This window comes from Thunnus maccoyii, chromosome 21 (genome assembly GCF_910596095.1).
Source record: "Thunnus maccoyii chromosome 21, fThuMac1.1, whole genome shotgun sequence".
NCBI lineage: Eukaryota > Metazoa > Chordata > Actinopteri > Scombriformes > Scombridae > Thunnus > Thunnus maccoyii.
In genome coordinates, this window is record NC_056553.1 from 4,441,804 (window position 1) to 4,456,751 (window position 14,948).

The 14,948-nt window shown below is 39.4% G+C and overlaps 1 long non-coding RNA gene across 1 annotated transcript in view; it reads left to right on the plus strand.

Annotated features, from left to right (window-relative positions):
- LOC121887937 overlaps positions 1 to 14,948 on the plus strand; it is a 31,356-nt gene that overhangs the window by 12,159 nt on the left and 4,249 nt on the right. Inside the window, exon 3 of the long non-coding RNA XR_006093090.1 lies at positions 3,515 to 3,641. This is a non-coding gene — a long non-coding RNA (uncharacterized LOC121887937). The remainder of the gene's footprint in view (positions 1 to 3,514; positions 3,642 to 14,948) is intronic.

Sequence of the window (14,948 nt, forward strand, 5' to 3'; positions counted from 1 at the left end):
GAAGTCAAATGTGGCATTTTAGCTGCGCGATGAATGTTTTTTCTAGAATTTGGCACCTTTGGTGTAAATTAAACACTGCAGGTGTTTCCTGGATTGATAGAAACTTCACAATAGTGTATCAGCAACATTTTATTGCTAAAATTGCACATTAATATGCAATTTATTACAGTGTTTTTGCAGTAGAAATATCACGATACTACAGCCGGGCAATATATCGATATTATATCGATATCGTGATATGAGACTAGATATCGTAATATCATGATACGGCATAATAAGTGTTGTCTTTTCCTGGTTTTAAAGGCTGCATCACAGTAAAGTGATCACAGCTATTCCATTATTTGCTTTTACCCACTTAGTCATTATATCCACATTATTGATGATTATTTATCATAAATCTCATTGCGTAAATAATGTGTTGCTCGTAGTGATGAACCTACAGAGAATTATCAGTGACTCTGCAGCTCCTCTCAGAGCTTTATAGTGAGTTTCAGGCTGTTGTTTAACTGTCCAGCTGCAACTTTACTGTCTTGGTTCACTCTCAGCGCTCTCATAGCGTCGTTTTTGGACCGCAGCAGGCAGCTGTTTTCCGAGAAAAAGCTCTAAAAAGCCGCTGTACACTACCTGCTCAGCACCAAACAGACACAGTTAGCTGTAGACTAGCTGGTGAACATAGTGGAGCATTTAGCAGCTAAAGAGCCAGATTTTTCCCTCAGGAGTTGGTAGAGAGTAAAAACAGAGTTAAAAGAGAGTGAATATTGGACTTAGATTCACCAGGTGGACAGAAACACGACTCCAAATGTATGATAATGTTGGATCTTGTTTCTGCTGAAAACTGGCGGACAAAAAAAAATCAGTAAATGCAGGATTAATAAACACTTTGTATTGCTTCAGCGTTTTATGCTTCGACCAAAGTTCTTGTCAGATGGTCGAACACAAAAACCTTTGTGTCAACTCAGTCATAACAAAGGACGGTTTCACAATCTCTCTGTCTAAAAACAACAGTCAGGAGCCCAAATGAACAGTGAAACATGTTTTTTCTTGCTGTAATCATTCCTCCTGTTCATACTGACCATTAGAAGATCCCTTCATAATGCACTTACAATGGAAGTGATGAAGGACAAAACCCACAGTCCTCCTTCTGTGCAACAAATGTATTTAAAAGTTTATCTGAAGCTAATATGAAGCTTCAGTCGTCCAAATAAGTCAAATCAAGTAGATATGGTTCTTCTGAGTTCAGGACTTCTTTATTACATGCACATGGGAAGCTGTAGATCAATGAAAGCTTCGAATAATAAATGCATGATCGCTAACTTACAGTACATACCATATCTACGTGACCTTTGCACGACTCCTCTGTGACACCAGTTTCACTGCTCTCCAGTCTAACTTCCTCTATTACAACAATCTCTTCTTAGAATCGGGGTCATCATGTGAATCATGTACTTCGAAAACAAGCTTTTTTCGATTCTCCTTTCATAACTGACGAGACATTAATCTTAATAGCACATGATCTGGCGAGACGTCTACTCCAGACAAAACAAGGTCATATATCATAAAATTGGTGATTAAATGAATTACTAGACAGGTGTTTGATAAGCGTAATACATAGTCTCACAATTCTATTTATATTTTATAGTCGGTTGGTAAATTTCCACCACAATATCTTTCAACGTTACAGTCTTTTTAGTGCCAAAGTCTCTCTTTTTGTTACTATACTTCCACCACAGCTCAACAGGGAAACACTGTCTGAGGAAACACAAAGAGGGAATATGATGCTAAAAAGACTGTAAATGTGTCAGATATCCACTTGATATGACTAACTCAGACTGCTGAAGCCTCATATAAGCGTCACATCAACTTTTAAATGCATTTTTTGCACAAAACTGTGGATTTTGGCCTCCATGACTTACATTGAAAGCACATTTGAAGGATCTTTTAATAGCCAGTATGAACAGGAGGAATGATTAATAAACTGTTCATACAGACAACTGACTGTTGTTGTGAACCCGTCCTTTAAGACCTTAAAAACTGTAAAAGTTGTGATTTTTTTTACTTTAAACTCGATATGCAGGTATGCCACACAGAATTAAGTAACACCATGCTATAAAAAATAGAAAAATAAGATAAACACATGAAAATGTCAAAAAAAACAGTAAATCTTTCGCATTGACATCATCAAACATACCTTTAAAAACTAAAAAATCTCAAAAGCCTCTTTTTCTTTTGGCATTGACATCCTGTGTGGTGATAAATCGTGAAAAACATTCAGTATGAAGACAGTTTTGTCGTTTTTTTTGAAACACAGAGTGCCTGTAAAAGCTTCTCAAATATGTGAAAAAAGTTTTAAAAAAGTAGTCTTGCTCTTAGTAAATCTTATTCTTTTTTTTTGTTTAGTTTTTCCTCCTTCTTCTGCAGTTATGCGAGTACAGGCTGCTTTTGTTATTTCAGTAATGTAAAAACCTTTGACAGAGGTGTTGACACATCTTGTCTGAGTTTTTGATGTATGCAGAGTTTATGTTCTTCGTATGAGTGCATTCGGTTCCCTTTATGTTATGTTCCCTGTACTCTTACCAAACTACACGGGGAAAAAAGCTACTGACGGGCTTTTGAGTTAGAAGCTTCACACAATCTAAGCAGTAATGTCATGTTCCCCTCATGTCAAGCGCAGCGGCCAGTGTAATGAAAAGCTCTGGTTGTGTTATTATCAGTGTATTGTTGTGCAGCGAGGCGGGTTGAGCCTATAAATGGATCCCCGGTCCTTTTGGCTCGTTCCTGCATCTGCAACATCTGGCCTCAATCTGGCTCCTACGCCCCGCCGTCCCCCGAGAGAGACGCTCTCCGCTTCGGTTTCACTCTGCTACGCCTGCACGGCCTGCTGGGGGTAACAGTCAGTAATCTGTGTGTGTGATAGAGAGCAAGGAGAGAACATGAGAGCATCCTCGCCGCTACACGCTGTAGAGAGACATAAATACTCTCTCTTTTACATGCACAGGCTTGATTTTGTCTCTTCATTGACTTACATTCATTCCCTGGAGACTTCCTCTGAACCAGTGCGTGCCCAAACCCAACGTTAACCTGACCTAACTTAACCTCTGACTAAAAAACAAGTCTTAAACCTAAAATAAATCTTTACTTTCTGTGGAACGGCTAATGTATGATGTCCCCGCATAGTGATTAATACACACACACACTCACTGAGTGTATTTCTGAACGGCGGCCAAGTTTTGATACTAAGAGGGGAGCTAACCGTCTCCCCCGCAAAGTCGGCTCCCTCCCTCCTCAGTCGCCTTCCAAACTTTGTCTCCCACTCCCCTCTGCCCTCAATCTTGGGTCTGTCTGCCTCCTTTCTCTCTTTCTTTGTCTCTCTTTTTTCAGTCCAACGTCTATCTATCTCTTTCAGTCTCCCTTTCTTTGCCTCAAATTCAAATATTTATCATCATGACATTTGGTAACAGAGAAAAAAAAAGGTTTAATAAAACTTGAGTTTTCATATCTCTCTCCCTCTCTGTAGGTTGCATTAGCTATGATAATATTATGCTGACTGAAGTAATTGGGGAGGATGTTGCTACAAAAAGGTCCAACTGGGAAAGAAACACAAGCAGCCAAACGATCAGGAAAGTTTGAAGAAAAACTCCCAGGTCAGTCAAACTTATTCAAAAAAAGAAAAAGAAAGTTTTATGATTATGATTTGTTTATACATATGTAGAAGATATATAGAAGTTGATATACACGGAAACAACAGAAAAATGTAACAGAGAGGTGAAAAAAAACTCTCAAAGGGGCTCGAACAGGGTGAAATGTTTAGCCGAATTGTCCTCCTTCACTTACTAAACTTTATCTTTATATAATTATCTGAACAACACTCAGCAATTACAATCAGTTTTACCTCCAAAATAAATGGTTCAGTGAGCCAGTGGACCTTTTTTTTTTAAGTCAAATCACAAATTTGGCTTGCAATGTCACCGCTTCAAGTTCAGTTTTATTACCATATCCAAATATATTCATCCATATAGACATAAAGGGAAGCTAGATGTCATACAAAAGTAAAAAGATCCCTTTAGTTGGTAAAAGTTGAATTTTAACACAGAAGAGACATTAGGGTGTTTGCAAAACAATAAATAGGTGCAAGAAACAGAATATTAACACAATGCAAACACCAGACAGTCTTGAGGTAAGACTGAGCGCTCCCACAGGTTGGTTAGCAACAAGATGTTTGTTGTAAACATTACTGCATGTAGAGTTGTAGCTTATTTTGAACAGTGCAGTGGATTGTAGGGCGCAGAGGGTTAAAGTGATGTGTACAAGTAGTGGATGCAAGCCTGTGGTATTGTTGTCTGTGGGGAGGCTCGAGTCGCTGAGATCTCAGTAATTACTTTGGTGAATACAGTGTTCTGCATAACTACAGTGTAACTGATACAAACACAAAAACTCAGGTTGAAATAAACTGTAATTTCCCTTTAATTACAGCATTGTGAAAGCAGGTTGTACTTACTGTGTGCATGCAACAAGTAAGAATGTGGCAAAAAATACAACAAATGGTCTGCAGTTTATGACTCTATGTATACACAAGGCCCACAAACTGCTTATATAATCCCAAACGGCAGCTACCACGGCTTGAAGCTGAAGCCAATACAAAAGTACTTTAAAGTGCCACCGACAGCCACTAGCTGCTCCAACTGACCCCCGTCCAGAAAGCATCGACTTCTCTCCAGAAATACTAAGTCAATCATTTTTTTCAGTGAGTCATTATGGTCTCAAGCCATAAATTCAGGCCTTTTTATAAGTGTGCTAGTGGTCATTTTGGAAATTACGGCATTGATTGACAGCTGTGATTGACAGTTGGCTCACTGCCTCTCTCCTCAGCTCCAGGACCCACACTGAGTCTGATTATTGTGGCAATATTTCACTAAGTTTAATGTTACTTGGTTATGATACCTGCCCTGTTAGCGCAATTTAGCTAAAGTAGCTAACGTTAGCCCACATGCGCAGTGTTCTGTTTGTCCAGTAAGCTAGCGTTAGCTTTGGTCCGAGGTAGCGGGGCGTGTTTCCAGAGTGTGAAAGGAAACACTCTTTGAAAGGTCCTGGCTGCAATAAAAAGATGGCGCCAACCATAAACTGCAACTCTGGACTTCAAACTGGCTCCGGTGCAAACCAACGGGTGATGTCACACCCCGCTACGTCCATCTTTATGTACAGTCTTTGCTATGGTTTGCTCCCATTCAGCCACAATAGTATTAGTGGGTCTCAACACTGACGTTGGGTAATAAGACCAGTTCATCCTGGAGCTGTTGGATGGGGTTGAGGTCAGGGCTCCATGATGAGTCCACCAGCCCCCACCAGTCAAGTTCTACAACACCAAACTGGGAAAAACCATTTCTTTATTGACCTGGCTTTGTGCACTGGGTCATTGTCATGTTTCACAAAGTTGGAAGAGCTCTACTGTTGAAAATATAATTGTATACTGTAGCATTAATGTTTTCCTTCACTGGAACTAAGGGGCACAAACCATGAAAAACAGCTACGTCTCCTTGGGATTTCAGACCTTACAATTTAGATCCAGTGCCAACATTCAGTGCCAGTACAGGAAGTAGTGCCTTTGCGTAGCGAGGTGGAAAGAAAGGAGTGGTAGTGGTGTAGAGGTTGGGACCTTACAAAAAGCTACAGGGGTATTATGATGATAAATAATGGATGGTATTTTCAATTTTATCATGGTACTTTCCATGTTCCCTGTACTGGCCGTGATAGAATTTGTACATCATAGTACTGGTCAGTGCACCAGTACTGTGCCATGATACTTACAATGGTACTTGCCATGGTACAAAGATTGTAGCATGGTAGAGCAATATAACAAATTCCATGTAAGTGATTATGTGGCACTTAAGGGCGTGTAGCTTGTCTGACTTTTATACAGGAGACTGTAATTCATGTCCCATCACTCCACTTAAAATGCCTTTTTATTAACCGTAACCACAATTTTCTCCAAACCATGCTATAATTATAAGAAAAACATGTATTTTCACATTTGTTGATTTTGGGGTTTTTCAGATGAAGAAACTGAAGAATCGAGTGTTTTTTTATGGTTAAAAGACAATTCTCCTGCGTCTTAAGCAAAATAAACCATATTTCATTGTCACAAAACTGAAAACAGGGCTGTGTCTATTAGCACATTGGAGATACAGGGTTTTCACAAGACAGTGACGTATTGTTTTGGCATTGAACACAATCCGAGCTTTTGCAGAATCGTCCAATATCAACACACGCTGGTCTGGCCAAAATGTCTTCACACTGCAAAGATGTCCCCACTACACTGGTTTAAAACTCAAGCTGGTCCTCACAAAGATGCAAAGATAGAGATACAAGCTTACTTTCACACACACTTACACACACACACACACACACTCTGGTAATTGTATCTGACTGGAGGGGGTCTTTCTCTCTCTCTTGGGAGTGGCGGCCTCCTCGATCGCCTGCTTCTCTCTGAACTCTTGATTCCTGAAGTGAAATGAAGCAGTGAGCGAGCAGCCTCAACCTTAGCTCCCTCACACACACACACACACACACACACACACACACACACAGACTCACACACACACGTTTGGGTAGCTATCCTTGTCAGGACATCGCGTTGACTTCCATTCATTGTGGACAGCCTAACCCTGATCCCAACCCTAACCATAACCACATCATGACTCATCCTAATCTTAACCAAACCATAATTCACACCTTACCCCCAACCTTAACCAGGAAACTAGAACTGACATTTTGCCTCTTTAGGACTGAGCTTTGGTCCCCATGAGGCCTACTGGCCCCAACAAGGTCGGTGTTTATACCGGAAAAGGTCCCCAAGAGGTAACAAAAATGTGTGCACACACACACACACACACACAGGGCGGTAACACCACACAGGGCAGTAACACACATACAGTACGAAACACACACACATGCACACACACACATCAACATAGAAAAAATAAAAAATCTGACAAAAGCGGAGCCAAAAAAAGTTTGGAAACTTTGGAAAGTCCCCAAAAGTTTCCTGTTTGCTCATTGGTCAGCTCTCGGGTTTCCGGCATGCCCATTGGCCGTCTCAGTTGTCCCACCCCAGTTGTCCCGAGGTGTGTGTGCGTGTGTTTGAGCCAGATATCAGTGATATTGTTCAGCTCTGGGTACTGTGTTCTTTCTAATGGGAGGGATGAAATTAATACAGTGTGTGTGTGTGTGTGTGTGTGTGTGTGTGTGTGTGTGTGTGTGTGTGTGTGTGTGTGTGTGTGTTAAGAGGGTGTTTACCTTGGCAAGCAGGAGAGAAAGAGAGAGTTGGATTTAGAACATGTTTCATAGTTATTGTTTTAATAGATGATATACTGTATATATTAATAATCTATTTCCACAAATATTAGATCTAAGTCAACCGTTCACACACATACAAACCTGTTTCTGTTACTTAGGAGGACACCGCACTGACTTTAGAGCTGCAACCATTAGTCAATTAATCAATTAGTTGATTGACTTTAAAACTGCAATGATTTCATCAATCATCATTTAATCGCTTTGAAGCATTTTTTTAAGAGAAAAATATAAAAATTATGTCATTCCAGTCTCTCAAATGTGAATATTTTCTGGTTTCTTTTGTCGTCTATGACAGTTAACTGAATATATTTGGGTTGTGGACAAAACATGATGTTTGAGGACGTCGTCTTGGGCTTTGGGAGACAGTGATCGACATTTTTCACCATTTTCTGACATTTTATGGACCGAACAACTAATTGATTGTTCAAGAAAATATTCATTACGCCTGAACTTAATTCTAATTAATTCATGCCAAACCCTAAAACTAAAAATACTGGCCATGACTGGATTAACCATATCCTGTATATATGTAAAGATGGACGTAGCGAGGTGTGGCGTCACCCGTTGCCATTGCCGTTTATGGTCGGCGCCATCTTTTCCATTTGGAGCCAGGACCTCCCAAAAAAGTTGCCTTTCACGCAGGCCGGAAACGAGCCCTGCTACCTCGGACCAAAGCTAACGTTAGCTTACTGGAAACACAGAGCGCTACACATCTTGGCTTACGTTAGCTACTTTAGCTAAATTGTGCTAACAAGGCAGGTATCGTAACCATGTAACATTAAACTTAGTGAAATATTGTGATAATAGTTTGACTCAGTGTGCGTCCTGGAAACGGGGAGAGTAGCAGGTGAGTCACAGCTGTCAATCAACTTCAACATGGCAACAAAGCTACTATAAGTCCTCAAATCTTATTAACAGAGCAATAATTTCCAAAATGACCACCAGCACACTTATTACAGGGCCTGAATTTATAGACTGAGACCAGAATGACTCATTTAAAAAAATGATTGACTTCGTATTTCTGGAGAAAAGTTGACACTTTCTGGACGGGAGTCAGTTGGAGCATCTACTGCTGCTTTGGATTCAGCCTGGAGTCGTTGTAGCTGCCGCTTGGAGCAAATCTCTGCAGCCGGGTTCCAAAATCTGGTGGAAAAGCCTGAAACCAGAGACTGTTATTGCAGCAGATCGATGAACATGGTTTTGGACACTTACTAAACAATTTCATATGGTTGTAATGCGTGGGTGTCCACATACTTTTGGCCATGTCGTGTGTGTGTGTGTGTGTGTGTATGTGTGAGTAACATACAGTATGAGGCCCACATTGTGGTTTTCTCTTCCTCCCTACCAATCATTCTCTGTCCTCCCTCTCTCTCTCTCTCTCTCTCTCTCTCTCTCTATGCAGCTTCACCCTCCCTCCACCTCTTTCCAAATTGCCTTACACTCCCTCCTCTCTCTCTCTCTCTCTCTCTCTCTCTCTCTTTCTGTCTTTCTCTCTCTCTCTCTCTCTTTCTTGGCCTGTCAGGAAGAAGTGAACAATATGACCTTTAGTCGCAGCGATAACATTCTCCCTCATGAATTCCCCGCCGCTCCGGCTTTCCTTTCACATTCTCACCGGTATGTTTTCGCTCCCGGAGGCTCTGTTTTCCTTAGAAATGATCATCTCGGCAGCCAGTGATTAACGAGCAGCACCAGTGGGCAGGGAGGAAGTTAGGCCTCCACAGGGTCACACACACACACACACACACACATACATGCACTAAATATACATTCACACTCCGGCTGAGTGTCTCATCTTTATTTTTATCTTCTCACATGTGTCACAGTCATAACTGATGGTTTGTTAAATCGGTGTGAACGGTGAAAAGCTCCATTAAGTCGTGGGGTTTTTTTTTTTTTTTTTTCATTCATTCCCATCTGTGCTGTCTGCGAATGAGACCCAGGGGCAATGATAGATTCACTTAAAAGGGGGTCCTGGGGCCAAAAAATGTGCTGTTGGGCCCCTTGACCATCCGTCCCTTCCTCTCACTCTAATCCCTACTCTTTAAAGTACAGTGGACACAGCAAACCACACATGGTACCTTAATTATGTTTTGTCTAGTGCTCCACAAACCAAACATCGCTCCCATGTGGAGTCCTATCTGTGTGTCAGTTAGTCTACGATAATTACGGATTTGCACGATTTAAACTAAAATGATAAAGCTTCAAACTTTTTTGAGTTTTTGATTCAAGGCAGAGCTTCAAGATGAGGTTTGAAATGTTGCATTTTGGCATTAATACAACTAAAGGGACACTCTATCAATTTTACGTCAAGTCTACAATGCTGGTTCAAGGTGTTTAACACATTGATGTATAAAGAGAACTGGATACAGGAAGAGCGCCGGGCTTTGAAACCGTGTAATTACAACGTCACGTGATGCACACTGGCCCAAAAAGACTTTTTTCCCATAGTCTTACATTGTGAAAGAGACGTCTGTGAATCAGCGGATACATTTTTCTGAGCGTCACAACCATCGCGAAACGACTCATCTCGCTATCAGAATTAAATCCGTTCGGTCCGATCACATTTCAAAAGCCTAGAAGAGCCACATGATTGATTGTTTTATCCCCATTCAAGTTGGCCGGAGGGCTAAACCGGAAGTAGCCGACTCGGCCAGCGAAAGTCACTAGTGCGCATGCTCCATGGGCCGCACGATGCGGAAGATCCGGGTACCTTCATACCAGGAAGTTGATTTTTTATTGCTTCATGCACCACTGAGCAACTTTCATAGGAGTGAACGACGCTGTATCCAGTTCTCTTTATACATCCATGGTTTAACATCAGCACAAAAGCAACTGGTCAACAAGATAAAATCATTCTAAAGCAAAGTTTAAAAAAATATAGAAATACAACAATTAAAAATGGACACAGAATCAAGCACAAACACACACACACACATTCACAAAATTAGCAATAATGATGAGTCAAAAATCAGTTGTCCAGTCGCACACACTCAGGTAAGAAACTGGCGAGTCATAATAAGCCCGAGGACACAGAAAGGTTTCTTTTAAACGTGGAAACAGTAGTGACTGATCTCCGGTCTATTAGTAGATAAAGTCAGTCTGTGAAAACAGTTGTATAATATCTTCTGTGGCTATGAAGGGATCTTTTGATTATTGATTTTTAACAAAAAGCCTGCATTACAAACTGATGGTAAAGAGTGACAGATGTGGACGTCAAGTTACATTATGGGAAGTGTTGTGTTTTGAGGGGTGTGACTCATACTGGGAACTAAGGCCCCATTTCCACCTGGTATTAACATGTGATGTGTATCTGGATAATGACATCTGATCAATGGGCCTTTGCGTTTACATCTGGTTTTAAAAATACCTTCTTGTTATCTCAGTTGTGCCGCCGTTGTGATCGAATCTTAATATGTAAATTAGCTAGTCGGGGGCTCAACATCAACGAACACGTCCCGGGTCATGGAAACTGCTCCCGGGAACGGACGACTTTCACAACACTTCTTTGCAGGACTAACTGCTACTGCTTTGCAGCTTTTTCCAGGTTTGTTTTAGCTGTCAGGAAGTGGCGGTTCGCTTATTTAGTCTCACATTACCACCATTATATTCTATGTATTCTATTGTCACTTTATTTTATCTTATTTTTTTATTATTATTATTATCAAGTGGGTTTTATTTTCCATTTTATGTAAATTTTATGTGATTTTTCATGTAAAGCACTTGGTAATTTCCTTTGTTTTAAAGCACTTTGAGCTATATTTCTTGTATGAAAGGTGCTATATAAATAAAGTTATTATTATTATTATTATTATTAACATCTCCAGATACAGTTCATATTTTAATGCCATGTGTTAATCGGGTATAAAACTCAGACATCTCTACATCTGCTGCTTTGATTTTGACCCTTTAATCTGTCTGTGAGACACTAAATTGCCGGAGCAGCCCTTTAAGCTTTTTTATAAATTTTGACTTTTGATGCCAAAAAGACTAAGAAGGATAAACTTGTACCAGGTTGTAGCTTCAGTCTACATCTGTAAAAAGTATTTTGTGTTGTGCTGTTTTGTCTCTTATTGTTTCTCTGGGATTAATCGCCTTTCTATTGTTGCTCCTTTTTTTTTTTTTTTTTTTAATATATAACTCAGATTCAATTTAATTTCCTGGTAATAACAAAGGGCCACTTATCACTATCACTGCATATAGTTACTGAATAGTATAGCAGCCAAATAATCATTATTGACACAGTAGTAAATGTTTTCACATTTATTGAATAAGCTGCAGTCATTGAGTGTAAAATCATTTTCTCCTGGGGGGTCAAACTATCAATCTGTCGACAATTCCTTTGAACTAAACGAGCAAATATGTCGTGTGTCATTGCGTTTTATGATCTGACACTCCTGACAACACTGGTCAAGCCCCGTATAATAATAATAATGATAATAATGATAATAACTTTATTTATTAACAGAGATTACAAAGTGCTTTTCACAGACAAAAGCAAAGAGACATGACACAGAGAGCAATAACAAGTCTGACATTAAGAAGACGACAGTAGAAGACAATGAAAAACAATAAAGAGATCATAAAAAAGATTAAAAGACGATATGAAGACGATAAAACAACATCACTTAAAAGCAAGTCTGTAGAAATGAGTTAAGCTTCACATCAACTTCTAAATGTGTGGACACACTGTGGATTTTGGCCTCCATCACTTACATTGAAAGCACATTTGAAGGATGAAGTATGAACAAGAGGAAATGATTACAGCGAGGAAAACCTCTTTCACTGCTCATATGGACACCTGACTGTTGTTTTAAGACTCATTGAAAAATTGTGAGGTTGAGGTCATGTTTTAGTCATAGTGATGGAAAACAAATGCCGCCTGTTGGTAGAAAACAGAAAATGTAAACTTTGACGAGACGTGTTAGCCTGTTATGACTTATTCCATCTTGAAAATGTAAATTTTGAAGGGTCCAGACTCTGAAACGGGACACATGCTACATGCTGAGAGAAGCTGTCTGCTCCCCTGTGACTTTTAAATGGAATTACGTGCTTATGGAAAAACAATGGCTGAGTTAATATTCATTCAGAACTCACACATGCGGCCTGTTTGGCAGCCGGTTGCAGTGTTGCAGGCTGACTGTTACTTCACTGATCCACCACCCACAATTCTTGTGGGTAATCAAGTCCTGATGGGCAATCGCACAGCAATCAAGTGTGTTAGATGTGAGCTGACAAACACACTGAGCGTGCCCCGTGGCGATCCAGATGCAGGTCTGATGATGCAGGTTTCGCTGCCGATGGCACGCAAACACACACACACACACACACACAGACCTGTCTGTCAGGAGGAGCGTGTTTCTTGCTCTCCTTTTTCGCTGCCATCCAATCTGATCACATGATCTGACAGGCACGTTACATTCTGTCGCGGGTTTGGTTTCTGTTTCTCTGCAGGCTTTGACATGAAGAACAAATATTTTTGAGACAAAGAGAAAAGAAGCGGAGGGTGAATCTAAGAGACAGAAACAAAAAAGGAAAAACAAACTGGTTTCTAGAAGATTCAGTTAAAAGTAGAAACAGAAAGTCTGGAAGAAATCTGACGCCCTGTCTTTATTATTCTCCAATATCACAGAGTGTCAGATCACAGACATAAATCAAAAGCAAAGCCTGAAACTGTGAATCCAGGGATTAAAACGGAGCAGCATAAATCCATCACAGAAATCCCATTTAATTTTATGATGATAGTAAAACCTGGGGATAAAAACGAGAGAATGAAAGACACATGATGCTTGTGATAAATAATATCTACACATACTCAGAACGTCTGATTTAGTGATTGGAGCCGGATGTCCAGCAGGAGGATTTGGCGCCATCTCCTGTGTCAGAAAATTACTCCAAGATGTGATATTGACCCCTAAAAACAACACATTATATATTTATAACACATGTAATCTATTACCAGCTTTATTTTTCAAATGGATTATAATGTTTTTAATCCATATAATAACGAAAAACATTACTAATAACATTCCAAACCCCCGAGATATTTAATTCACAGTGATATAACAGAGAAAAGCAGCAAATCTGCATATTTTAGAAGCTGAAACCAACACATTTTTGGCATTTTTTCTTTAAAAAAAATAGTGAAACAATTATATAAACTTAAATATAATTGCTGATTAATTTTCTTCCAATCAGCTTTATCAACTAAACATTGTAGCTCTACTTCAAACTCTTACCATATTACATTTTTGACTTTTTTACATGGCTGTAAACTGATCAAAAGTTCATATTCATGTGTTTGGACTAAAGAGGCATAAATCACCTGACTCACCAGAGAGCAGCTATTGTATTGGTTTGTCAGATAAATAGTTACATTTTGTATTTAAAAAGTCACATAAGCATTTCATTGTGAAATCCTTGTTAACTGGAATAATTAGGAATTAGGACCGTAACACGAACTAGAAAATGCATTTCCAGCGGGAAACGCCTGTGAATGCTGACAGCTGGAATAAATCACAAAGCACTGCTGAAAACGCAGAACTCTGAAATAAATTTTATTTAAAAAAGCTGAAAGCTCAAACGCATTGCACTGCCGAAAAACCCTGGAAGCTGAAATGTAAAACTGAAAGAGTTAAGAAATGGAAGATAAACTTTAATACTTTCAGAGATGGAAGTTGGAATAAATTGCCTGGAATGACTGAAAGAACAAATGTTTTGTATTAATATCACACAGATGAACTGAATTGTTAAACACGTTGGAAAAGAAAAAGCATCGGCCAAAAGAACTGAGAGATGAAAAGCATTAATAAAAATGCAGAAATGTGAAATAAATTGCTAGAATTGAAGGCTAAACTGCATTATCTCATGAATCTATGAGCTGAAATGCATTGCTATTACTATGCTATGCTATGCTAAATTATTGAAAAAGCTTAATATTTTAAAAAGTATAAAAAAGTTAAGTTAAAGTAGCTTACAGTGAAGAATGAAGAAGTAGTCATCATCCAGAAAACACAGAAGAAGAACAAATTGCGAAGCATCACTGAAAAGCAGAAACCTGAAATGAATGAATCACTATTTTGAAATTCCAGCCTTATCTGTGGCCTCCACTAAGCTCCTATTAACATTTCAAGGCTTTAATGTTGAAATACAAGTCTCATCCTGAACGTCCTGTTACATATAGTGACACTATGGGGCTTTTATTAAAAATAAATAAATAAACAGCCTTCCCCTGAGTTCCCTCTTGAGACATAATTACTGTCTGGGGCTTTTATGTTGAAAAATTAGGTCCAATCCTAGTTTCCTGTTAAGATACAGTTACTGTCTGGGGTTTTGATTTTGAAAAAAAACAACAACCTCATTTGGACTTCCCTGTTAAGATAATTGTGTTGGGCTTTTATTTTGAAAAAAAAGGTGCATTCCTAGTTTCCCGTTAAGATACAGTTATTGTCTAGGGCTTTCATTTTGAAAAAGTAGGTCCAATCCTAGTTTCCTGTTAAGATACAGTTACTCTATGGGGCTTTTATTTTGAAAGTGTGTGCGTGTGTGCGTGTGTGTGTGTCTGTCTGTCCTTAAAACTTTAAAAAGACAGAAAGAAGTAT